This window comes from Choloepus didactylus, chromosome 8 (assembly GCF_015220235.1).
Source record: "Choloepus didactylus isolate mChoDid1 chromosome 8, mChoDid1.pri, whole genome shotgun sequence".
Lineage (NCBI taxonomy): Eukaryota > Metazoa > Chordata > Mammalia > Pilosa > Megalonychidae > Choloepus > Choloepus didactylus.
The window spans coordinates 38,043,621-38,068,648 of NC_051314.1; the positions used below are offsets into that span (position 1 = coordinate 38,043,621).

The 25,028-nt window shown below is 36.5% G+C and overlaps 1 pseudogene; it reads right to left on the reverse strand.

Moving 5' to 3' along the window:
• Positions 1-6,476: 6,476 nt before the first annotated feature.
• The window catches only part of LOC119542604, a 33,321-nt pseudogene continuing 14,769 nt past the window's right edge, over positions 6,477-25,028 (reverse strand).

The following is a 25,028-nucleotide window of genomic DNA, read 5'->3' on the forward strand; positions in this document are numbered from 1 at the left end:
TAAAGGGAAACAAGAAAATAGATCTAAGTATCAAATTCTAGGTATGAATTTACCTTCCACATAAAAAAATTCTGTAGATGCCTGTGTGCTTGTAGTTGAACTTTTAATTTCTGTTGCTTGAGAAAACTCATGAGGACATCAAGTTATGCTGAATTTAGTGCACCCTTAGGTAAAGAATCCATGGCCTAGAAGGGCAGAATCCACTCATTTATAGGTAAAGCTCAAATTCTTTAGTATGACATTCAAAACCTTTACCTGTCTGCACATAGTCTAAAGAGGAGCCTGTGTATTATGGTTTGAAGAATTCACCAACAGACAGTTGAATGTCCCCCATGGGAGTAGGTGACATTGTGTGTGTGTGTGTGTGTGTATGTATGTATGTTACCTTATTTATACATTGGGAATCCACATGATATTTGCTTTGAAATATTTCTGAAATGCATTAAGGTGGTGGAAAGAACACTGCAAAATTCCAGTTTGAATCCTGGCTCTACAACTTGCCAGTTATTGAAATTCAGCATGTTACTGAACCATTTGGAGCCTCCATTTTTCATTTTGAAAATAGAGTTAATGATGCCACCCTGCAGGCTTATGCAAGGGTGAGAAATGCTTTAAAAACTTCTAAAATAGTGGTTCTCAAATACGGCATGCATCAGAATCACTTAGATGTCTTGTTAAAACACAAATTGCTGGGCCCCATCCCTAGCATTTCTTATTTGGTAGAACTTGCCTTTTAACAAAACCCCAAGTAATTTTGATTCTGCTTCCCTGGGGACCACACTTTGAGAAACTCTGCTTTTAGCAAATTTTAGTCTTCTTAGCAAATCTAAAATAATTACTCCCATCTGTCTATAGGATAGATTTTTTTGTTATTGTTGTTTTTGTTGGGGGTGTGAGAAGTTTTCACATTATAAAATAAAAAAAGGCATTAACAAAAAATGCATGAGACTAAATATTTTTACTAGACAAGGAAGATCTTGACTATGTGAAGAAAATAAAGATTGCTATGAATCATCTATTGGCTCAAGCAAAATAAAACCAAGGATTATACTTCCAGCTTAATTTCAACTTCATAATGATTTTCTTTAATTACTGTATAGGACTAAACATGAAGATGCAGTAGTGTGAAATTAATACTGACAACCCTGGACTTGCCTGGGCTCCTCAGATTAACCAGCATTTTAATGCGTCAATAAAGGAATGAGGAAATAAAATTAAAAACTGATAGTGAATGGAATTACTTATTTGAAGCTAGTGATTATGTCAAGCTGTCACTCCTACAGACGGATTAAGCACAGAAAGACAACCAGATAAATTATAAACCACTCTATGAAGCCCGTATCCATCTACTCCACAGGCTTGGTAAGAATGGAAATCTGAAATCGACTTGGTCATGGCAGATTTGAGGTTGCATATTTAGCATTTCAAGACTCCTAGCATCTTGAAGAGTTGAGATCAAGAAGACCTTAGAGGTCATGTGAGATTAGACTAACTTTTTGAGGCATTACACTGAATTATTTAATCTAAAATGGAAAAAAAATGAAGAGATTTCCTTCCTTTAAAAATTATCATTGCAGTATAATGTAGAGAAAAAAGAATAGTGCTGAATAGTACACCAAAATCATGTGTAACATAGAAATCACCTTAAAATATAGCAGGGTTAATTTTCTGCACTTTTGACTGAGGCTGCATTTATTCATGACAGTTTAAAAAAATTATTATTACCCTTTCCTTTTCTTTAATTTTCATATTTTTTCTCCTTTTCTCTTCTCTTTATCTCTCTTTCTTTATAATATAGACTCATGGATGATCCAAAAGGCCCCTTAAAATTTGACCGGAGCATTGATCCCATATCTACTAACTGGTGTTTGGGTAAACTGCAGTCTGATTAAACAGAAGGTCCTGGCTTTAGAAGAAAAAAGATTATGTTTTGTGTTTTTCTGTATAGTTGAAAAGAGTCACAGAATCCTGTAGTCTCAGAGTGAAACATAACCTTCTGGAAGTTCTCTTTCTACTATCTCTAATCAAACGGTTGCAGAGCATGTTTCTTTCTTGCCTTTTGCTCCTTCGTATCTTCACTGTTGCACAAGAAAGCTTTGGTTTTTTCTTCTCTTCTTTTTTTTTTTTTTTTTTTTTGTTGTTGTTGTTGTTTTTTTGTAAATAATACTCAGGTATTAAAATTTTGCTTGGAAGAGGCAATCAACTCAATGTTACCAGTGAGACATTTGCTTGTTTTGAAGCTGGGCCTTTTAGAACAGTATAAAGATCTAACATATTCCTTTCAGGAAGGAACTGTGATTTCAAAATATTGAAGCAGGATGAAATCTGCACCTTGTAGAAAGGGTAGATCAATACAAAAAGAAAAAGAGAAAGAGATTATGGGATCTGGGACTCCAGGCATTCATTCAACTGCAGATTGACTCTCTGTGGCCTGAGGATTGGCCTGCACAATAATGAACTAGGATCAAGATTGTTTCCTTTCAAATAATAAAAAGGATCTCACAATGGCTAGATTTTAACAAATATGGTAGAACTCAAAATCCTATGAGATACGTTTTCAAACTTGCTGTCACAGAACTAACCCTCTCTGTTTTGTTGGGATTCCCAGTGGAGAAAGAAATATAACAGCTGGAGTTCATTTTCTTTAAGAATTTGCTAACAAATATTTCCTCCTATTTGTCTATTCCTCCCAGCAGTCATCCAACTTCCCCCTCCAGCAATATCAAAACTTGGGGAAAATCATCAAATCTTCCAGTTACAAGGTTTCCCTGGTCATCTGGAAAGCAGCTTATCCGATTTTTAGGTTTCATCTCTCGTTATCCATGGTGAGGAGCCAATGAGGCTTCATGGAAGTCTTTTTGGTGATTGAGCTTAAGGTTTCATTTTTTGGACAGTTCTATTGTTGGAGCATTCTTTCAAATGAAAAATAACCCTCCTCTACCCTCAGGGAAAGTGGAGTTAATATGGGCTCCTAATGGATCAAATGTGACTCTTTTTAAGAAGCTGTGCATGCTTACTGTATTTGGTGCTTTACTGTTCAAGCACTCTGCATTAAACACACACGTCAACGCTACATACTCTTATTATGTCCACTGCACAGATGAATAAACCAAAACTTGCAGCTATTAAGTACATTGCCCAAAGTAACATGGGGTTTAAATGAAGAAGCTGATATTTGCAACCAGGTGGTATCATTTTCAGAGCCCATGGCCTTAACCACTAGGCAAATTACCTTTGATCTATTGAAGGGAAATGCTTTTCTGTTTCTCTGTCTGCTGATGTCTCTGGGTCTTCTAATAAAGCAGATGCTGCCAGCTTTCCAAGTAGACCCAAGACCTTTTTTGATACATACAAAAGACAATCTTAATATTTTGGCATATTTCCAAAGTCATTCAATAAATTAGTTTTAATGCAACTAAATATACTTCCTAATGGGGTAAAGGATAAATGAAAGTCAATGGAAAATATGCTTGGTAGAAAAGGCAGCTTTATAGCTTCCAAGCAATGCCTTAACAGGTTTTTATTCAATGTCATAATAAGAAATTGATCTCAGATGCTAGAAAATGAAACTGCTTGTGGCAATCTCAGATTCATCCATACCAGGTATATATTTTCCACAGTTCTTTCTAGCTTGCCTCCCAGTTACTGCCAGAGCAACAAGAAAACATGCTAATGGAGAAGAAATGTTGTAAACTCTTCAAAAGGCATTCAAACTCAACTGAGATAGATAGATTTTTTTAAAGCTCTTAACCTGAGTTTTCTTGGTGTTCTGATGATAAACCAAAAATGGCAAAAAAAAACTTCATCTGCAAAAGACCTGTTTTCTGCGGAAAGCTAGAACCTCCTCTCTTGCTCTCTCTGTAATACAGATAACTTATTATTATTATTATCCATGCCCATTTCTAAGATTCTCAAAATTATTCAGAATAAGCAATTATTGAAATATATCAAAACACAATGAAAATGAAAATAGAGATAGCAATCAGATGAAACAAACCATGTGGCAAGTACATAAAAATAGGAATAACAATTTTATTGAAAGCGAAAGGAATCACAAAGATAAAAGCAAATCAGAAGTATGAAGACATTTCTTCAAGCCCAGTTAGTAGTATGAATTTTTACAGTAAGTATATGTATGTCTTATTCTCAAGAATTCATTAAGAAACTGAAATAAAAGCAGAGGGAGATATGACTGTTCCTTTCTTATATATTAACCAGAAGTCTATGGGATAAGAGATGAAAAATATGGTGTTGAGTATGCATGGGGTTTCGTTTTCAAAGAATTGTAAATGTACCAATTGTACCAAAGCAGTACTTTTTGTCTCAGACTACCAAAGCAGTACTTTTTGTCTCAGACCTGGTGGACCTGGTAGAGATATTTGAGGGTTATCCCTCCAAATTTTCCATCCAGTGCTGGAGAGACTCTAAGACAAAATAATGGCTCTAAATGTATAAAAATAGGTCATTCCAAATATTAAAATTAAAAGTATACCCCAAAGTTTAACTGTAATCTTTGCCATAAACTCTAGTGGGGGTAAAGTTTGCTGAGTGCTAGTGTGTTTGTCTCATTATGGTTAATGAACTCTTCATTTGAAGTTAGAGATTGATGGTTAATATCACCATTGGATTTTAAACATCGTATCAGATACATTAAAGTTAGATTTATATGTAAGATAGTCTTCTGAGGGAGGGAGAAAAAACCTAGAGCCTGCAACATGAGATTGAGAAGACATCTGTCACAGTGGCCAAACCTCCAATAGGCTGGATAATGATTATGAATCCATTAATGTTGATATATTACATAAAGCTGTGGGAATAGAAAGCTTTTCAAATTACACAGAGAGTAATCAACAGCCAGCAGCAATGGCCCCAAGCTCTCACACCTGCTGTGTGCCTCCCTTGTGAATATGCGCATGTCCAGGCCTCACAGCTTTGACAAGACAGAAGGAGTTTTCTTTCACCTCTAGATTAGCTTTCAAATTATAAAATAAACCACTGGGTTAGTCACCCACTAAAGGGGCTACAGCAACCATGTTGTTAAAGCACTGTTAACAGAGGCAACCTCTGCCTCCTTTACTCAACATCTCAAGCCCAATTGCTAATACTTACTCATGTGATTTCTCTTTCTCTCTTCTTAGTCTCTCTCTACCACACAAATTACATACTGTAAGGATATGCAAACAGATTGTAAAGCTCATAGGCTATGTAATTTATCTCAAAGAGAGATAGAGAGGGAGGGAGGGAAGGCGTGAAAATGTGGAAGGTTTCTTTAGAATTTTGAATCAAGTTCTGAGAAAGGAACATTTTATGAGAATAGGAATTTTAGTTACTGTGAATCAGATTGTGGGCTTAGAATTTATTTAATCAAAATCATGAACTGTCAAGTGCTGATTACCACAGCTAGGTGGATAACTGGTTGTGATCTGCATTGGTTGTGAACCATGGCTCAAAGATGAAATGCCTGATTTCTTCCCCAGCACATAATATATTCTCTGTCTTGAAAAATACAGTTGTTAATATTGATCAGAGGTTAACAATATCATGTTTCCTTTGTAAACTTTAATCTTATTTGCATTCTACCTATACAAAAATGATAGTTGGTACTACTTTAGTCCATATAGGAACATTATGTGTAAAAGGCATCCCTTCCTCAAGATACATTTTTATCTGCCATAGATTTGTAATAAATATACAGATTTATTAAGACTAACAGGTAAACTGTTTCCTAGAGCTGTGTAGTATACACCACTCATAGAACCAAAAGCAATTATTTTAGTAGGTTGTGTATTATTGCTTCCCAATAATCCAACTGGTTGGGTCCCATCCTATGCTGTATTCACAAAGGTAAACATTGACCTTGTATTATCATCCAGGATGACACATTCAGAGATACCAATTTGCACATTATATGACAACTCTGATAATAGTTGTATTTGCAACAGACATGCTGAACCACCTTCATTCGTTGCTATAGTTTTTCTTGCACTATGATTCTGTTCCCATCCAGTTCCTGACTTTTGGCTCCATCTCTTACTTAGAACTTTATTTATAGTACATCAAGCTGAAGCCCATATTTCATACATATACATGCACTGGCACACACACTCATCATGAAAGGTAACTTTCTGATGGCAAAACTAAAAAAAATCAGAATAAAGAAGATAAGAGGATCCCCCCCCCCTTTGGTACCAAATTGCTTTATTTGAAGGAATGGTACAAATGAAAGAACTTGGTGGATGTTGGTACAACTTATAGTAAAGGTAAAGGTAAACCTAACATACATGTAACTGCCTTGGTGACCACGGAAGTCATCCTGTGGCTCTGGGAAAGATGGTGTAAGGCTTAGCTCTCATCATCACTGTTTCCTGGAGTGTGCTTGTCAAAGAGATACTCTGCCAAGCCAGAATCCCGGGCCCCCATCCTGTGCAAGTTGGTTATGTAGTCATCCAATTCTTTGATGGACTTTACCTGCTCATTCAGGTAATGGTCTCAATGAAGTCACACAAGTGGGGGTCTTTTTTGACAGTGGTTAGTTTGTGCAGTTCCAGTAGTGACTGAGTCACCTTTTTTGTCCAAGTATAATGCACACTCCATTGCATTCAGCTCACTCTCCCATACGTCTCATTCTGGTTTCTTGATATCCTGAAGGAAGATTTGGCCACAGCATTGGTTTTGCAGCTTCATAAGTTTCTCAGCATGTTCCCTCTCCTCATGAGTTTGCTGAAGAAAACATTTGGTCAAGTTCTTTAAAGCCACATCATCACGGTCAAAGTAGTAGGACATCAACAGGTAGACGAAAAAGGCATAGAGCTCCAGGTTGATCTGGCAGTTGACGGCGGCTTCCGAGTCCTGGTTGTGGTTCTGGTGCACCTGCGATGGGGGCGTGGTCGTCACGGTGGCGGCCGAGGAGAGGTGGAGGCGGCTGAGCGGCAGCTGGGGCGGTGGCGGAGGGCTGCGAAGAGTGGCGGGCCCACGGAGGGCGAGCGCCGGGTGCCGCAGAAGCACTGTTGAAGCTGGAAACCCCAGCGACTCTCGGCGAAGATGTCCCAGGAGGAGCCCTTTTAATAATTATTTGATATCATGAGAAGTTTGCAAATATTTTGCTGAAGAAGCCAAGGAAATACTCTGATAGAAGAAAAATAGTGTCCTTAGGTCTGGAATGAAGCAGTTGTTACTCAGAGAAGACGGACTGCAAACAAGGGAAGAAAAATATGAATTTTTAGTATTTCCCTTACACTATCTAGTGGAGACTTCTCCCTGATCCTAGAAGTCTGGTCTATTTATTAGGTACATAAGTCATTTCCCTTAGAGAGGAAAAGGACAATTTACCAGGCAATGATGATCCGATGTGACTGTGCTTGTTCTTAAGAAGGAACTGATCTATAATTTGATCTCCTTAGAGGTGTTTTATTTTAGGATCAGTCATGATTTTTGATTCGGGCCTATTTTTCACTGTATCAAACTGCGGTTGAAGTTTTTTCTTAGCTGTCTCTTCTGAGCTAAGTTTAAGGTTAGTTTTCTAGAATCTGAAATACTATAGATAAGCTGATCAAATGTAGTTTCTGACCTGAAAGCCAGACAATTTGACCCAGATACATTGAACTGATCCCATGCCCATGAAATTACAGATAAGCATAGGAAGACCTGTACAGAGCAAATAACAAGTCTTTGGCTTGAATATTTGACATCTTAACTGCATCATTGTTGAGGCAGATACCTATTTTAAGGTCTCTCTGAAACTCTGGAAATTATTATCCCACAAGGTCACAAGAATGGCTCCCAGAAGTCTTCCTGGTGCTATGTGGCTACACACAGTTGACTGAATCAGAGGTGGCACCTTCACCCAATCTGGACCATTATGGAATTTGGACTGAGAATTTTAATTGTTTCTTGTGACTGGAACTATAACAAATCAGGTTGAAAGCCATGGATTGGTCGTGTCAACTGGGAAGCAGAGAGAAAAAGAGGAAAATCATGACCAAGTAGAAACAGGCAAATATGAGAGGCAGAGAAAAAATCCCATGGGGTTCCAGGCAGCTTTCCTATTCTTGATTCTGGTCATTCTACAGCTCTGACCATCATCCTACCCTTAGGGTCTGTGAGACAGTCCTAGAGCCTCAAAGGCTTTTTTGCTTAATTTAGCTCCATTTTCCAGTACTTACTACAAGATTCTTAACAATTGCAGATCTATAATTCTGAATTTTCATCAGTATACCTGATCTTCTCACTCAATAGAATTTTATTTTAATATATTCCAAAGTCATATGTAAAGAAATGCTACATTACCATGTGACTTAGGGCAATTTACTTGGCCATATTCTTAGTCTGTAAAATGGGATAGTCACTTCATAGGGTTATGAGAATTAAATGAGTTAATTTATCTATATAATCTGAATAACAGTAAATGGCATCCATAGAAAATGCCACATGCATTTAAATTTCTTGGTTTTTTGTTTACATTAATGTGATTAACTATGTTCTTTCTAGAGCAAAAGCATATTTGAAATACTTTTTATGTTTTATGATGTGGAGATAACTTTGAACACTTCACAGGTACATGCATTTTTTTTTTTTTTGGTAGAAAAATTACTATTAAGCTACTGTTGAGAAACAATTTTATTGTGCTATTCAATTTAGGGATTTAATAAGATGCTTTTTCTTGAGTTATATCTCATCTGAGTTGATTCTTTGACTTCAGTGAAAATAGAACTGATAACTGATAATGTTCTTTGAAGATAATTCTGCAGTATATAACTGGATGTAAATGTTTATTTAATAAATAAAAAGAACACAAAGGTGAGTTTATTTTAAGCTGTGTAATTATGCAGTTGATGAAATTATCAAGAAGATGGGAAGAATCACACCAGGTCTTGTTACATATGCCTTCATTTTGACCATTTGCTAAATAAAGGGTTCTTTGATGACCATGAACATTTATTCAAATTGGCCCACTAAGTATTTGAAGCATATTCAGAGGTCACGTATTTGGGCAAGACTTCAGTCATATAGTCCAGATGGGCTAAAATACAAAGGAATGTAAATACTTCAAAGTTAGAGCTGTTAAGACAGGATTTCTTGGCTGACTTTCTTAGATGTTGCTTTAACTTTAGAGCATTTCATTAGAAAATGTCATGAATAATTCTCACGAGGGGCCAAAGAGGACACAAAACAACCAACCACCTCTACCACAACAGACAAGGAAAAGCTGGCATAGACACATATCAATGAAAACTTTTTCCTGAATTGTCCTAAATGGTACTCCTGGAAGCTACTGACAATATCAATGCAATCAACATTTACCTTCCTGGTTCACTAAGAGAGCTAAGAAGGTTAAAGTGTTAAAATGAACCTGGGCGCTAAAACATGACATCAGCAGCTCTCGTCCCTCAAAAGTTGTCATGATAGCACTTGTTTGGACACTTTATAGTTTAAGCATCTCAAAGATTTGGTCTTATGCCTTTCTGCCTTATAATGCCTTCATTTCCTTACCTTGTGCTTTTCAGCTCTATGAGATAAGCATCCTCTTTTTGTAACAAACATTTTACAATATACTCTTTACTTTTTGGAAATTAGATGAAAAACTACCCATAATGTATGTGCCAGTTTGGATATATTGTGGACCCCAGAAGAGTCATGATCTTTTAACCCAATGTTGTTGGGTGGAACATTTTGATTGAGTGTTTCCATGGAGATGTGACTCACCCAACTGTGGGTGACAAATCTGATTAGATTATTTCCATGGAGCTGTGGATCTGCCCATTCAGGGTAGGTCTTGATTAGTTCACTGCACTATTTAAGAGAGCAGCTGAGAGGGACATTTTGGAGAGAAACTAAAAGCTGACACTAACACTGTCACTTAGAGATGCTTGAAGATATTTGGAGATGCTAGCCCAGAGTTTGCTCCAGAGAAACTAAGAGAGACCCAGAGACATTTTGGGGAAAGCCATTTTGAAGCACAACCCAGGAGCAAAGGAACAGCAGACACCAGCCACATGTCTTCCCAGCTGACAGGGGTGTTCCAGATGCCATCAGCTGTTCTTCAGTGAAGGTATCCTCTTGTTGATGCCTTAGTTTGGACACTTTTATGGCCTCAGAACTGTAAATTTGTAACCTAATAAATCCCCTTTATAAAAGCCAATCCATTTCTGGTACTTTGCATAACAGCAGCATTAGCAAACAAGAACAATGTAATTTTAAAAATCAATATAAAAAATTAGTCAGTTGCCTCTGTATGTATGGATCTGCTTCTGAATATTGTGTTCTGTTCCATGGATCAATTGATCTGTCTGTCTGTCTATCTATCTATCTATCTATCTATCTATCTATCTATCTATCTCTGACAATACTACACTGCTTAGTTAGCATACCTCTATTGTTTAAGTCTTAAAATTGGGTAGAGTGCAATGACTAGTGGTCAATAAGAGGGAGAGGTAAGGGGTATGGGATGTTTGGGATCTTCTTTTTCCTTTTCATTTCTTTTTCTGGAGTAATGCAAATGTTCTAAAAATGATCATGGCGATGAATGCACAAACGTGATGATAATGTAGACATTGATTGTATGTTTTGGATGGATCGTACAGTGTGTGGATATATCACAATAAAATTACATAAAAATAAATATAATGTCCTAACTTTAATAATTTTAAGAAATAAAAGGATTGTAATTTTGTTAAAATGATATGCACAATTGGAGTAGAATTTAAACCATGCTGTTGATTCTTGCACCTAAATGTCTAGTTAGACATTTGCAAGTTTTAAAGGGCAACCTGGTGTATTTGCAAGACATTTAGTATACCTAGCTCCCACTCACTAAATGTCTTAGCACACATCATTGATATTAAAAAAAGATATCCTTCATAAATTTCTAAAATTTCCCTAATGGCCAGTAATGCCCCTTTTCATAACTATCATCTTTAGCAATTTGAAAAGAAAATTAAAATGTGTTCAGTCTATAAGAAAAATCATAATATCTCAATATTTATTATGTGTATTTTTGCTGATATCATATCATAATCCTTTTTAATTATATCAAAAATTCCCAACTCTCCAAAACTCAAAGACAGTTATTTATAAAGAGTTGTTCTTTTCTTTTAATTTGAGAAATTGGCAATAATTTCAGGCACAGGAAAAATGTAATATAAATATTGCTTTTATTAAGTAAAATAAATTGGTGTTGCTGGAAGCAAACACCTTTTTCTGAGAAGTGGCAGGAACTTTCTAAAGAGTTAAAAATAAAAGTGGGGCTTTCTGAAAAAATGGAATGTACTCTGTGAAAGTTGCAGTTTAAGCAATAACAAAAATAAGCTGGTTTTGGTCCAGAAGAGGTAACCTATCAGAAATAGAAAACTGTGCTATAATAACCAATCTATGATCATTATCTGCTTTGTAAGACCCTTCTTTGTAATAAGGAACTTAGATGCAACCAGTTACTGTAACGTCCCCTTTGGAAATACCCTATTTCCTTTATAAGTCAATGTAACTTGCTAACCATTTGAGATTCTTATTTTGATTTGAGATCCCCCTGCTCAAATAATTTCTCTTTCTACAAACCTATTTTGTTGACTATTAATTATTATTGGTGTCTTAGTTTCTTTTGGCAGTTTCTGGTGTCAGAAGTGGGATCTGGAGAAAGCCCCCCCCCCCCCCCAGTCATCACCATGGCTGATGAGTGACCAGGTGTTGGACCCACAGGACCCTTTGCATCTGCAGCTCTTTCATTGACCACAGAGAACAAGATGTAAGTGACCCTTGGTTCTGAGTTCTGCTTTCTTTGCATTGAGCTCTTCATGTTTATTCTCAATCTTGGTTTGGCTTTGGTTTTATTCTGGTTCAGATGTCTCCTTGGTGAGTACCTCTTTCTGTGTATATATGTGGCACAGAGATTCTACTATACCTTGGGCCATATTTCTTTTGGCAGGACCCCTATAATATTTTCATTTTAAGAACATTTGATTGAACATGGGCTCTTCTCAATTTAAACTTAAATCTCTCTTTTCTTCTTCAACAAAGACATTTGTTGCATACATATTTTCTCACCACAGGCCTAGTTCATGTTTGTTTTTGAATAAATGGGTAAATCTCACCAGCAATGACTTGAGTTTGCAGTGGCCACTTTGGGAAACATTTGACCTAGCTAAAATAATGCACCTGAGTGGTGCACTTGAAAAGAGAGGCTCCCAAATTCCACAGAAGGAATAGGGAACATTTTTCAATTATTCAGAAGTTTCTAAGAGACAAAATGACTCTAAAATAGCCTCTTTAAAAGACTCCTTAAAGTTCACAGAAGAAAAACTATAAAAACTTGATGCTAGTCCTACTGCTCCACCTTATACGCCCACAGGCCCCTTTCACCTACTCCCCTTTCCACCTCAACTCCCAGAACCTGTAATAGGTTGTTTCTAAAAACTGGACCATCTTCTAAAATAAGCACACTGGGCAAGGGCTGAACTTCATCCCATTTAAAAGGATTTCCTGGAAACCAAGAAAAATCAAACCAAATTGTGGAAGAAATTATATCAACTATTTCAGTGTCTTTTTGAATTGCCCATTGTCCAAGCTTCTTACCACAGCAATGGGGCCACTAAATGATAAACATTACTTTTACTTTGTGAGACATCTCCAGCAAACCTTTTAGGGAGAGTTCTTCTTACAAAATAGAATTATAAATTAGATATCACACCTGAAAAAATGAAATTAGACATTCCAATTCACCCAGTGCCTGTATGCATGATACCAGCCCAGTTAGACCCCGCTTCTAGAAAGAAATTGCTAGCTAATTCTGAATTCCCTGCCATTGATGTGGGGCACATCAAAAATTCTGACCCTCTAAAAATACAAATGGACCCTTCCAAGCTTTTACCTAAATTGTCCCCATGAAAACATTTTTGAGACCTACTGATTACAGTTGCTAGTGAGCCTCAAACTTCACCCAATTGGCTTTTCCTCTTTGTAAATAAACTAAAACCTCAACTCCCAAACATTTACAATGACAAGAGCAACATAAATTGGCCTTCATCCAATCAAAAGAGGCTTTAACGCAGCCAAACCTTAGACTACCTAACTACAATTTGCCCTTGGGATTTCTCACTCAAAATTTGAGAGGTCAATGGAGACCCACCATCTGCCAAGACAAAAACAAAAAGCCAGCACATTAACATAAGTTAGTGAGCTTTGCTTTTTTGTGTGTTTTGTCTTTTTGTATTTGTAGGGTCAATTTGTTCAACGCATGGCTAAAATGTATGTCTTTTTATTGTGTTTTGCAAAATGTTTATGTATATGTGCTGTATGTGTGGTATTTTTAACCTCCATATAGTATTACTGAAATAACATAAAATTCCTTAAAGGAACTTTGTTCAAATTGGTTTTAGGATAAATAAGTGCTTATATAAATTAATTATCCCTAAAACCCAGGAATTAAAGAAACTGAACTTTAAGTGCTTCAGATATTCTTAGAAGATAATGCTAACCCCAAATTTTTAAATAATCAAGTTCATATAATCTAGGGAGATCTTTAGCAAATGAAGCGATCTTTTTGGTTAAACAGAAACAGTGATGTCTTCTGAGTAATTTCTGTAAGAGATAATACGAGCATGGTTTTACAGTACTTGGGTATGTTTTTCCTAAATTTTTACAGGGTTACTGATGAAATAAGCTAACGTAACATTTATTAAATGTTTGAGATGACAAAATCTGCAAAGTTTACATCAACCAAGTTGAGTCATTATTTTGACAAAGTTTATTTTAACAATAACTGCTTTTTAGGATGTTAGCTTAAAGACAGTTTTTAGACTCCTTGGTAACTTAAGTATGCAAGGCATATAAAAAAAGAGAGTAGTTTTTCCTGAAAGTAAAAGGATGGTTGTTTTAGTGAAAATGAAAAAGAAGAAAATATGGGACAAAACCTGAATGGATATGAAAAGCAGAAAATAAATTTCATTTCATATGGTTAAAGTTGGGTAGGATTTGATAGGTTTATTTCTAATATTTTTAAGAGCTTTCATATCAAATAGTACACTGATTTGGGTTTCTTGTCATTACAATAACAAAATGTCCTTGGATTATTGGTCTGCTCTTGGTAAGAGGTTATAAATGAATTTAATTTTTTTTCTTTCTGAGTGATCAGTATAAAAGGCTGACATTCTGTGCTTTGTCAAAATAGTTTATTGACCTTTAAACAACCATGCTACTTCTCATAACAACTTCTCCAATTTTTATTGATACTTTAGTAAATAGAGGACTAAGTGTTGTTTCACAGTGGCCCATGACCTCGTTTAACCAAGTGTTCAAACCTCTGAGAACTATTACCGTTTTGCTTTCCCAAAGTCAAATCTGAGATAATGTCTTCTTAATTTCTCTTTGAAAATTCATATTTAAAGGACATATTTTAAACAGTTCTGAAAAGAACTGATCAGCAATGTATATATTGCTATTGAATTAAAGACAATTAATCCTTTAGTTCATATCTCCCAGTTTAAGTGGGTCTCTTCAAAGGACTAAAATTGAACATCCATCCCCATAAATAACTATAAATTGAAACTGACTAAGGATCAGGACCAACTGGTCCCAGAAGCAGTTAACTTCAGAGGTGAACAGCTTTATCCAAGATCATGGAACAAGAAACCCTAGACCTAAACTTTCTTCATACCTTGTAGTATTGTTACCTCCTGTGATGGTTAGGTTCATGTGTCACCTTGGCCAGGTGATGGTGTCCAGGTGTCTGGTCAAGTAAGCACTGGCCTAACCACTACTGCAAGGACATTTATGGCTGGTTAATAAACCAGAAGGCTGGTTTATGAAATCATTAGTCAATTGACTGCATCTGTGGCTGATTACATCAATGAAGGATGTGTCTTCCACAATGAGACAGTTCAATCATCTGGATTTAATCCAATCACTTGAAGGCTTTTAAAGGAGGAGAGAAAAATTTATTCTTCAGCTAGCCAGCCTGTCCTGGGGAGTTCATTGAAGACCTTCATCGGAGTTGCCAGCTCACTGCCTGCCTTATGGAGTTTGGACTCATGCATCCTGCCCACAGAATTTGAACTCATGCGTCCCCATTGTTGCATGAGACACTTTTATAAAATCTCATATTTACAGATATCTCCTGTTGACTCTGTTTCCCTAGAGAACCCTGACTGATATACTACCTTTTGATTTTCTTTTATTATTGACTGTTTGCCAACCTTCTCTAGTGTCAAATGAAATCTTTAGTTATAATAATGTTAGCTTTATTCATCCCAAATATTTTAAATTTAGACTACCCTTTAGACCCAGAAATACATTATTTGTATATCTCTTATATAGCCCATCTAACTGATTGCTGACTTTGCACAAAATTGCTATCTGAGAAAAGGCCAGAAATTTATATAAAATCAGTTCCTACAACTGCATTTAGAACTGTTTAGCACCAAAAAAGGCACATACAATACAAACAGCTACTGATGCCAACACATGCACTGACTACATTCTTTCCTATGCTAATGAAAGTTTCCTTTGCCACTGCAGATTTTCCTATTTGTATAGAGTACCCCAATGGAAAACACCACTTAGGAGAAATTCTCTTTGACTTATGTGATCAACCTTATTTCATCATAAATATTTTAAAAGTCTCCCTGATTATAATGACACTGTCCTTAAAGTAAATACTACTACATTAGTTATCATTTATTCTACCTTCACACATAGAGCTTTGAAATAGTCATAATTTACTTACAATTCATTTGGCCACTTGATTATGTCTGTTATTCCCCTATATGATACTAATAAGTTTGATGTTCTTTGAAGTGATCAACACTCCAGACAAACTTGTAGAGGAAATTCTACCCATGCCGTGACCAAATCTGCCTCTGGTTTTTTATGGCTTCTTATCAGAAAATTCTTCTAATTTAACTAAATCCCAATTTGTTGGTCTTGTAAAGTCTATCATTCAAGGTAGTTCTACTTTACATGTAGAGTTACCCAATGCAATATTTATTTCCCTGAAAAAAAAAAAAGAATATATAAAGTATTTCCCCATAATTGGTTGGAAAGATACAGAATTGGACATTGTGGTGGTTTGAAGCGTATGCACCCCATGAAAAGTATGTTCTTAAGTTAATCCATTCTTGTGGGTTGAACCCATTGTAAGTAGGATCTTTTGGTGAGGCTACTGAAGTTAAAGTGTGACTCACCTCACTCAGGGTGGATCTTAATCTTCTTACTGGAGTCTATTATACATGGGGTAAATATATATATAGAGAGAGACAGAGAGATAGAGAGATAGAGATGTAGATAGATAGATAGATAGATAGATAGATAGATAAAGAGAGAGAGAGAGAGCCAGGGAAGCAAGAAGCTGAAAGCAATGAAGCCTGGAAGAGAAGGGAGAGACCAGCAGATGCTGCCATGTGCCTTGCTATGTGGCAGAGGAGTCTGGGATTGCTGGCACCCAGTCTTCAGGAAGAAAGCATCTCCTTGATGATGCCTTGATTTGGACATTTTTCTCAGCCTCAAAACTGCAAGCTTTGAACTGTAAGCTAATGAATTCCCATTGTTAAAAGCCAACTAATTTTATAGTATCTGCTTTGAGCAGCTTAGCAAACTAAAACAGACACTTTGCTCCAACCATGTCTAAATTGTTTACCCTAAATGCTAGCCAAATAGTTTGGTCAGGCTCCTTTGTACAAGAAGTCTCAGTCCAACCAAAAAAGACTAACACTCCCAACCCTTTACCATGCCATAATACTGAGTTTTATTCTTTCATGCACATCATCATACCTTCCTTGGGAACATGTGATATGGAGCAAAAAATTATACATGTATCTAAGTTTATGGAACAGAGCTTTAAGGCTACCCTAAAAACTCTTCAGATCCTCCAAGATGAAGTAAATTGTCTAGTATCCATGATTTTACAGAATAGATGAGCCCTAGATATTCTGACTGTCCAGCAAGGGGCACTTACACCCTTACATAAAACAATATTGCTTTTATGTTAATAATCTGGCACTATAGGAAACAATTAAAAATTTTTAAAGATCAAATTAGAGTATTCCATGATATTGGTCAGGCACAAACATTTCAATGGACAGATTTATTCCCTGATTGCAGTTCCTGGTTGAATAGAATTTGGGGATGAATAACATGCTTTGGATTCGTGCTTTTAATAGTAATTTTTTAGTAATAATTATTGGAATATACATTCTAGTAATTCAAATATTTTTCAAATTCCTTGTTACCCATGATACAAATGATTGCTCTTAAAATAGCTAGTTAAAAAGAAAACAAATTAGAAATGGGACTGTCTCTGGTGGACTGAGACTAAAATTAAACTTAAAATTAATAATAAATTCCTTGGCCTGAAAAGAAGGCTGTAACCATAATCCGCTCAAATGAGCAAGTAACCCCACTCCAAGAATCCTAAATGTAATTAAACAGCCACCCAACATACCCCACTACAATCATGAAAGGAAAACCAGTGTGAAAACTGAAAAAGGAATAAAAGCAAATTTGAGTCTCCTGCAACGGCCTGATATTGAGATCACTGTGAATAATGACTAAGAGAGAGAGATCAGAGGTGGTGACCAGAGTGCTGTGGTCAAACTCCCAATGAAATAATAGTAAAATGACCAAAAAGGGGGACTGTTAATTAAAATAAATTGGCTGTCGACATTGGCATTGGAAGGAGAGACCTCCTTTTCTGAAGATTGACAAGGGCTTTCTAGACAGTAAAAAATAAAAGTGGGGGGCTTTCTGGAAAAAAAAACCAAACAGAATGTATCTTGCAAAGATGCAGTTTAAGCAACAATTAAAAATAAGCTCAGTTAAGTCCAGAAGAGATGACCTATCAGAAATATACAAGTGTGTTATAATAATCAATCTATGTTTGCTATCTGCTTTGTAAGACCCTCTTTTGTAATAAGGAACTTACATGTTAACCAATTATTGTAATTTCCCCTTTGGAAATACCCTAAATGCCTTTATAGGCCAATGTAACTTACTAACCATTTGAGACTGTTATTTCAGTGTAGGATCTCCCTGCTTGAGTAATTTCTCTTTCAATAAACCCATTGCAAGACTTTGGAAGAGTATTCAAGTCTTGTACCATTACAAGTTATGGCAATTTCTAAAAGATGATGATTATTAAACTAAAGCATTGATTTGTGTTTAGAGTTTCCCCCTATTGTTCTGATCCATCTTCAGTTAGTTCTGATGTCAAGAGTGTCACAGCACAGCAGTCCTCACATGGGGAAAAACAAGTCTCCTGGATTATATAATCAGAAGATTCATAAAAGGGTACCTGTTCCAGCTGTCCAAGCAGTTGTCTGCATTATAACTAGAGAAAATAAATAATAATAGTGGTTTTAACTGTAAGGTTGAGATATATGCATTTAAATTAAGATTGTTTTCCATTCTCTGACTAGTTATGATTGTAAATACACTCTTTCCCATCTTTGGCTCAGAGAGTGATCTAACATCTATATGTGTATCAATATCTGTCTATATTTATAACTATCTGTTTACTTCTTTACTTGTGGCAGCACATGGGATACTTGGGTGCCTGGAATAAATTTAAATGATCCAACTGCCCCAGTCATGCTGCTTCAGCACTCCTTCGATAACACAGCTTTGTAAATGAAAGTTTAGGCAAAATCAACTAAAATTTTAGAAGGTCCTGGAAAACTACTCTTATTAGTGAGCTAATAAGATAGCTATATAAAGTATAGGAGTGGTGTAGAGAGGCAGTAAAATTAGTAACTAACATGGAATCTGGACCTAAATGGCTACTTACTAGCTTTGGGCAAATTATGCATTCTCTTCAAGCTTCAGTTTCCTGTAAGAGGGTGAGATAAAATATTATTTCTCTCATTAGTGACAAAGAGCTGTATTAGTTCTCCTGTGTTTTGGTGTGCTAAAGCTGCCAGAGTGCAATAAGACCAGAAATGGATTGGCTTTTACAATGGAGGTTTATTAGTTCACGAATGTACAGTTCTAAGGCCATGGAAAGAACAGGACAATACCTTCTTTGAAGAAAGGCCAATAGCAACTGGGGTTCCTCTGTCACATGGGAAGGCACATGGTCGGAGTCTGCTGGTCCTCTCCTGGGTTTAGCTTCCAGTTTCCATGGCTTTTTCCAAAATGTCTCTAGGCTTGTCTTAGCTTCTCTCTGGGCCCTTCTTTATTTCTCCCAGGGTATTTTCTTTCTAAGCATCTCTTGGCAATCTGCTTGCTTTTTCTGGGCATTTCTGTCTAAGCATCTCTGAGCTATCTTCAAAATGTCTCTGCCTTTTATCCTTTAATAGAGGACTCCAGCAAGGGGATTAAGACCCACATTGAATGGGTGGGGTCACATCTCCATGGAAACAACTTAACCCAAAATCCCACCCATAATAGGTCTGCTCCGACAAGATTGGATTAAAAGAACATAGGCTTTTCTGGGGTACATAATAGATCCAACCAGCACAACCTGTAAAGTGCTTACACAGAAACTGACATGAGACAAGTGCTCAGTAAATATTAGTTGGCTCTTCAGTCTCATCAATTTTTATTTTTAGAGAAAATTCTGAGGGAAGAGGGACAAGGTATGAATGGAATACCCTTTAGGCCAGTTTGTGACCATGCTGGTTAGGGTACCATATGCTCCTATAACCTGTACCTATTTAGGATTTCATGTCAAGCATATAAGTGTAAAATTGGTCAAGTGGATCTGAAAAGGGGTTTCTTGATTTCTCAGAAAGATTTAGAAATACAGTCAAAACCACTATTTCTGGTGATCGGTGATAGGACTAAAGTCTAATAGACCCTGTTTGAGTTGGAGAAAGAAGTCCAGACCCAAACTGTGGCCTCTTAGTTCTTTTTCAGCTTCTGTTGAATTTCAGCATCTTACTTCCTGTGACTTTTTTCCTTTCTCAATTTCATTCAGCTTACAAAGAACTCCAGTAATAGGATTAAAACCCATCCTGACTGAGGTGGACCAAACTTTAACTGAAGTAACTTCATCCAAAGGTCCCACTTACAATGGGTTCACACCCACAGGAATGGATTAAATTCAAGAATATGTTTTACTGGGGTACAGACAGTTCCAAACCACCATACCTGCAAATGAATTGTTCCAAAATAAAAAAGAGATGTGAGAGACCAGGTCACTTAGGTTTATGTAATAAAATATGAAATGCTTTAGGTTTCACCTAAGGTAATGCTTATAGTTCTTTATTTACATATACCTTAATATGGAGAATTTTATGGGCTCGATTTGGGAAAATTAGTTATAGAATGCTGGTCGTGGAATTTCTTGAAATAGATTTAAAAATAAGTAGCAAAAGTAATTTACTTTTAAAGTTCAACCAAATGAGTGGAATTTGCATGCAGCCAGCGTATGGAAGACTGCATTGCAAACTGCCGTTCTACCTGGCATTAAACGCACTTTAGAGAGCAAAACAAAATCACGTTCTGAGGCAAATGATTCTCTTATTCTCCTTCTTAAGAGGGTGTTTTTGTTTTCTCTGTTGGTGTTGGTCAATTCAAGGCAATATCAAAGTCTGTAAGTGTCATGGACATTTGAATGACTCAATCGTCAGAGGTAAGACAGGTAGCTAATGAACCCCTGGAAACTATGACATCTAAGGAAGAGCTTGTGATTGGAATCTAAACACGTGGTGCTGGTTGGGGAGAAAGGACCTTTGTACTATTTCATTTTCCGTCTTGCAGAGGGATACAGTTGCTGTCATGAGATTGGATTTATCTTGCGACATTTCTTCTTCCCTTTCAATTTTTTTTTTGTGTGTGTGTGCAAGATCAACATGAAAATCATTGAATATCCTTGTTAAACCTGCCTGAGCTAAAGGACAGTGACCTTTTTGGTGTTCTGTCATTTGTTGAGTGGGCTTGTCCTAGTCTTCTTGCTTTGTTTTCTCAGAGGATGGCGGGGGATCCAGAGCCAATCAAATTGTAAGATCTTGGCAGGGTTAGAAACTGACCAGGCTTGCTTAAGCAGTGCTAACACTTTCATAGATCATTTTTGCACAAAGCATTGAAAGGGGTATAGAAAAGAGCAGAAGGGAATTCAATTCACTTGACAAAAGGAAATTGTACCAAGTTTAATTCTTTCCCATTATAGTCTCAAGATTGTAATCTCCTTGGATGCTGAGTCTAGGAAAGATTTTTTTTGCACAATATGCATCATGAAGTTGCTTTAGAAGTGGTGCTGTAGGCTGGAGGGAGGCAGCACAAGTTATATAACATGCAATTTAAGATAATGGCCTTTGAAAAGAAGAAATTAATATAAACAGACGAGGCCAACAAAGCTTCAGTCATCTAGAAGGTAGTTTCAATCACCAGTGACATTAAACAATATCACCCCCACTGAGTCTACACTATGTTTATTATCATTTAATTTCTTGCCCAAATCTGCACTCTCTTATCATGATGTTGCAGGGTTTGCAAGCTCTGTTATGACTACAATTGGTAGAAAAATGCTTTTATCTAAGTGAGTAACAAGATACAGAAATTGAGCTCTATGTTTTAACCTTTCATGGCTTTAAATATTCTACCAAAAACACTAGCAAAAATGGAAGCTATAGTGTTTCCATAATCATCATAGCACTGTCTTTGTTTTTGTAATGATAGAATCCATACTTTCAACTTGGAGGCTTAATAATAGCAACTGTCTTTTCTGCTCAACTGTGGGGTTTTAGGGATTCCATAATTATTCATTTTCACTCACTTGACAGTGGGTGTTTCCTTACAATATTCTAGGCCACATCAGAAGATAAAATTTTGAAATCCTTTTAAGTATTCTGCTATACATAACAATATTGAATTATGCATTAATAAACCAAATTTAATTGACTTGGAGGGGCATAAGCCCTAATTAACACTATACCTCAGCACGAAAAACTGATTGCCAGAGACCATCAGACACATACAAATGCAGACATAATGATTATACGATTTATACGTGCAAGTGCCCTTGTCTTTTAGTCTCTAAAACCACACACTTTGCTTTTTCTCCTCCTCTTCCGTCCCACTTTCCTTTCTCATATCTTCCCCTTCTGCTCTCCTTCTCTTTTGAAAAACACTTTATTTTAGAATAATTTTAGACTTACAGAAGAGTTGCAAAGATAGTACAGGGATTCCACATTTCACCCAGCCTTCCTCTTATTTTTCAGTAAACTTCATTTAGCTGGAAGGTAAAGGGAAGAAACAGAAATCTATCCACAGAGTATATAAATGGCACTCCATCTTTCTGATATGCATGAAGTTAATTACAGTAATAAATAAAATATGAATATTGGGAATTCACCATGTAAATCATTTTCCATTATTATTTAGTCTAAAGGAATGGAATGGGTTGTTTCATAGAGAGGGATTATATCGTATGTGCATATACATACACCACCACCAACAGCAGTGGACCTTATTATTATGGGTGAAAATGATGTGTTTTTGAGTGTGTTTACATGTGCCAGGAGATTAGTTCAAAGATAGGGAAGATAGTTTTATGGACAAGGCTGCTGAGATGCTAAAAAGGATGTTTGAGGAAGGGAGATTTCTGTGATATAACAGGGTCCAAACAGAGTTTGTTTTTGTTTAATGGAGTAGGGTGGGAGGGCATGGACTATCTGTAATAAGATGCTCTCAAGGACATTTGTGCTGAAATTTGTGCTGAGTCTAAAAGGAAAGATTGCATAGAGTGGAATACACTTTATGTTTAGTCTAAAAAAATTACAGTAATTAATAAAACTATTATATTTTATTTTCTCCAGTTACAAAAATAATGCATGTTTTACTGTTGTAATTGGAAACAAATAAAATAACTTTATTTGAAATATGTGAGTCCTTGTTGTCATTGTGCAAAATTTTAAATTCATAAAAGCAGCAAGAAGAAATGACCAATAATTTCACTATTCATAGATAACCACTCTGAGCAATTTAATTGGTTTTCTTTTCAATTTAGTTTCTTCATTTCTAAATCTTACTATACAATTTTTCTAAATTCTTGGTTTGTTGTAGGGGTTTCTGTTTGCTTGTTTATTTTTCTGTTAAGTCAATTTGATTTGCACACCCAATCACAAGACTAGACTAGGAGTCCCCATCTTTATCTATAAACCCTATAAGAAAAGTTTTAGAAAATTCCTCTCACTAGGCAGAGGCAAACTGGTGGCTATAAACACTGTAAACTATTAAAGAGATAGTTCCAATGGTGTAAATTTTCTGCTAACTCCCAAACACAGCACTGCTTTGCTTCTTCCTAAAGGAAAAGTGTTGTTTTACAGCAAAATATAAGAACTCTACAGCTCCAGTGTAAACTCTCATCTCACCCATGCAATTTCACTGATAGTCACTGTAGTTTTCTTCTTGCACAACTTTTATAACCATACTTCAAAGATATAATGTCTTTACTCTATATAATCAGCACCTAACACCATACTCAAAAATATTAGTGTGAAAAAATAACTAAATTTAACTACAAGGTTAGTATTAAACAGTGTCCAGAGAAACTGAAGTACCCTGACAGTCTGTTCAAGGTTGCCAGGATTACCAAACCATTCCACAAGACTGATCAGTATATCTGTCATGGTCCCACTTCACAGCAGTGCTGTTAACACAGTTAAGAAACATCAGTCAATCTAATTGCAGTGGTGCCTTGGTACTCGACTGCTTTGCAACTTGTGGAATTTGCTACTTGACACATTTTGACTTGAAAATTTTGTCCTGGTACTCGTCATTTGTTTGGTACTCGATGCGCAAGTGTTGGTTGCCCCATGACTCACTACTCTTTCCAGCCAAAACAAAGGGTCATGGTTAGTCACACGGTAGCTCTGGCCCTGTGCACATCTCCTTGTGGTCTTATCTTAGCTTCTGTGGTCATTTTGTATATTTTTGTGCATTTTTTCTCATCATGGGCCCTAAAAAAATGAACAGTGATAGTGCTGAGCAGAAAAGAAAATTACTTCACACCACCATTGAGCACAAAAAGGAAATAATAGGCAAATATGAGAGTGGTATACACATTACTGATCTTGCCAGGGACTATGGTAGGACTAGAACATTGGTCTTCACCATCATTAAGAATAAAAAAGTGTTAGAAAAGGCTGATGTTGAGGAGTTAGTGGAGGAGCATCATGAGCTCAGCACTGAGGAGCTGCAGGAACTGCAGAAGAAGCAGCAACAAGAGGTAGCTGAGGAGATTTCTTCAGGTGAGGATATAAGGAGGTTGTCCCCAGCTCCTTGATAAAAGAAATGTGTGCAAATGGGCAGAAGTTCAAAACTGTGGAGAAGTACCTTCTGGACAAAGCTCCGACAAGCAGAAATGAAAATTTACTGAATGACCAAACAATTTCACATTTTCAAGGAATTCTGAAAAGAAAACAGAAGCAGTCTTCATTGTGTAAGTTTTTAGTGAAAGTGACAAAGAGTGTGTCAGAGCCTGTGGTGCAAGGTGAATAAAGGCAGAAAAGAGAAAGAACCCCTGAAGTGTAAGTGCCCAGTGTTCTATTGGAGGGGGCTCTCCTTCCAAGCAACACTCCATGAAACCTCTCCTCCCCACCGCTCTCCTCCTGCCATCCTGTTAGGCCATGGACTCTTCTCAGTGCAGGTAAAGTGAAGTTTTTATTTTATTTAATCTACGTATTTATTAATTTTTAGCTTTATTTCTTATGTAAATTAATGATATACAATCATATCTTTTTACATGTTGCCTTAAAAAATGTCAATGTCTTTGGTTTGGGAATGCATTAAATTTATTTACATTATCCCTTATGGGAAAGATTTGTGTAGTACTCATCTTTTTTGGTACTCATCGCACCTTCCAGAACCATTAACGACAAGTACCGAGGTAACACTGTATGTTTTATGCAGAACGATGATGGTTCTTGCTTCTTGTGAAGGAAGTGCTTAATCTCTTCCTGGGTCTTTAGAGAGTCACCTAGGGTATAACAAACTTACTTTCCCAGTATTAGAACCAGAGTAAGAATCAGGGACCAGCCTGTCTATTGGTCTCTTGGAAACAATCCAGTGGATACCTGAGTAATTTGGGTTGTAGTGAAATTCTC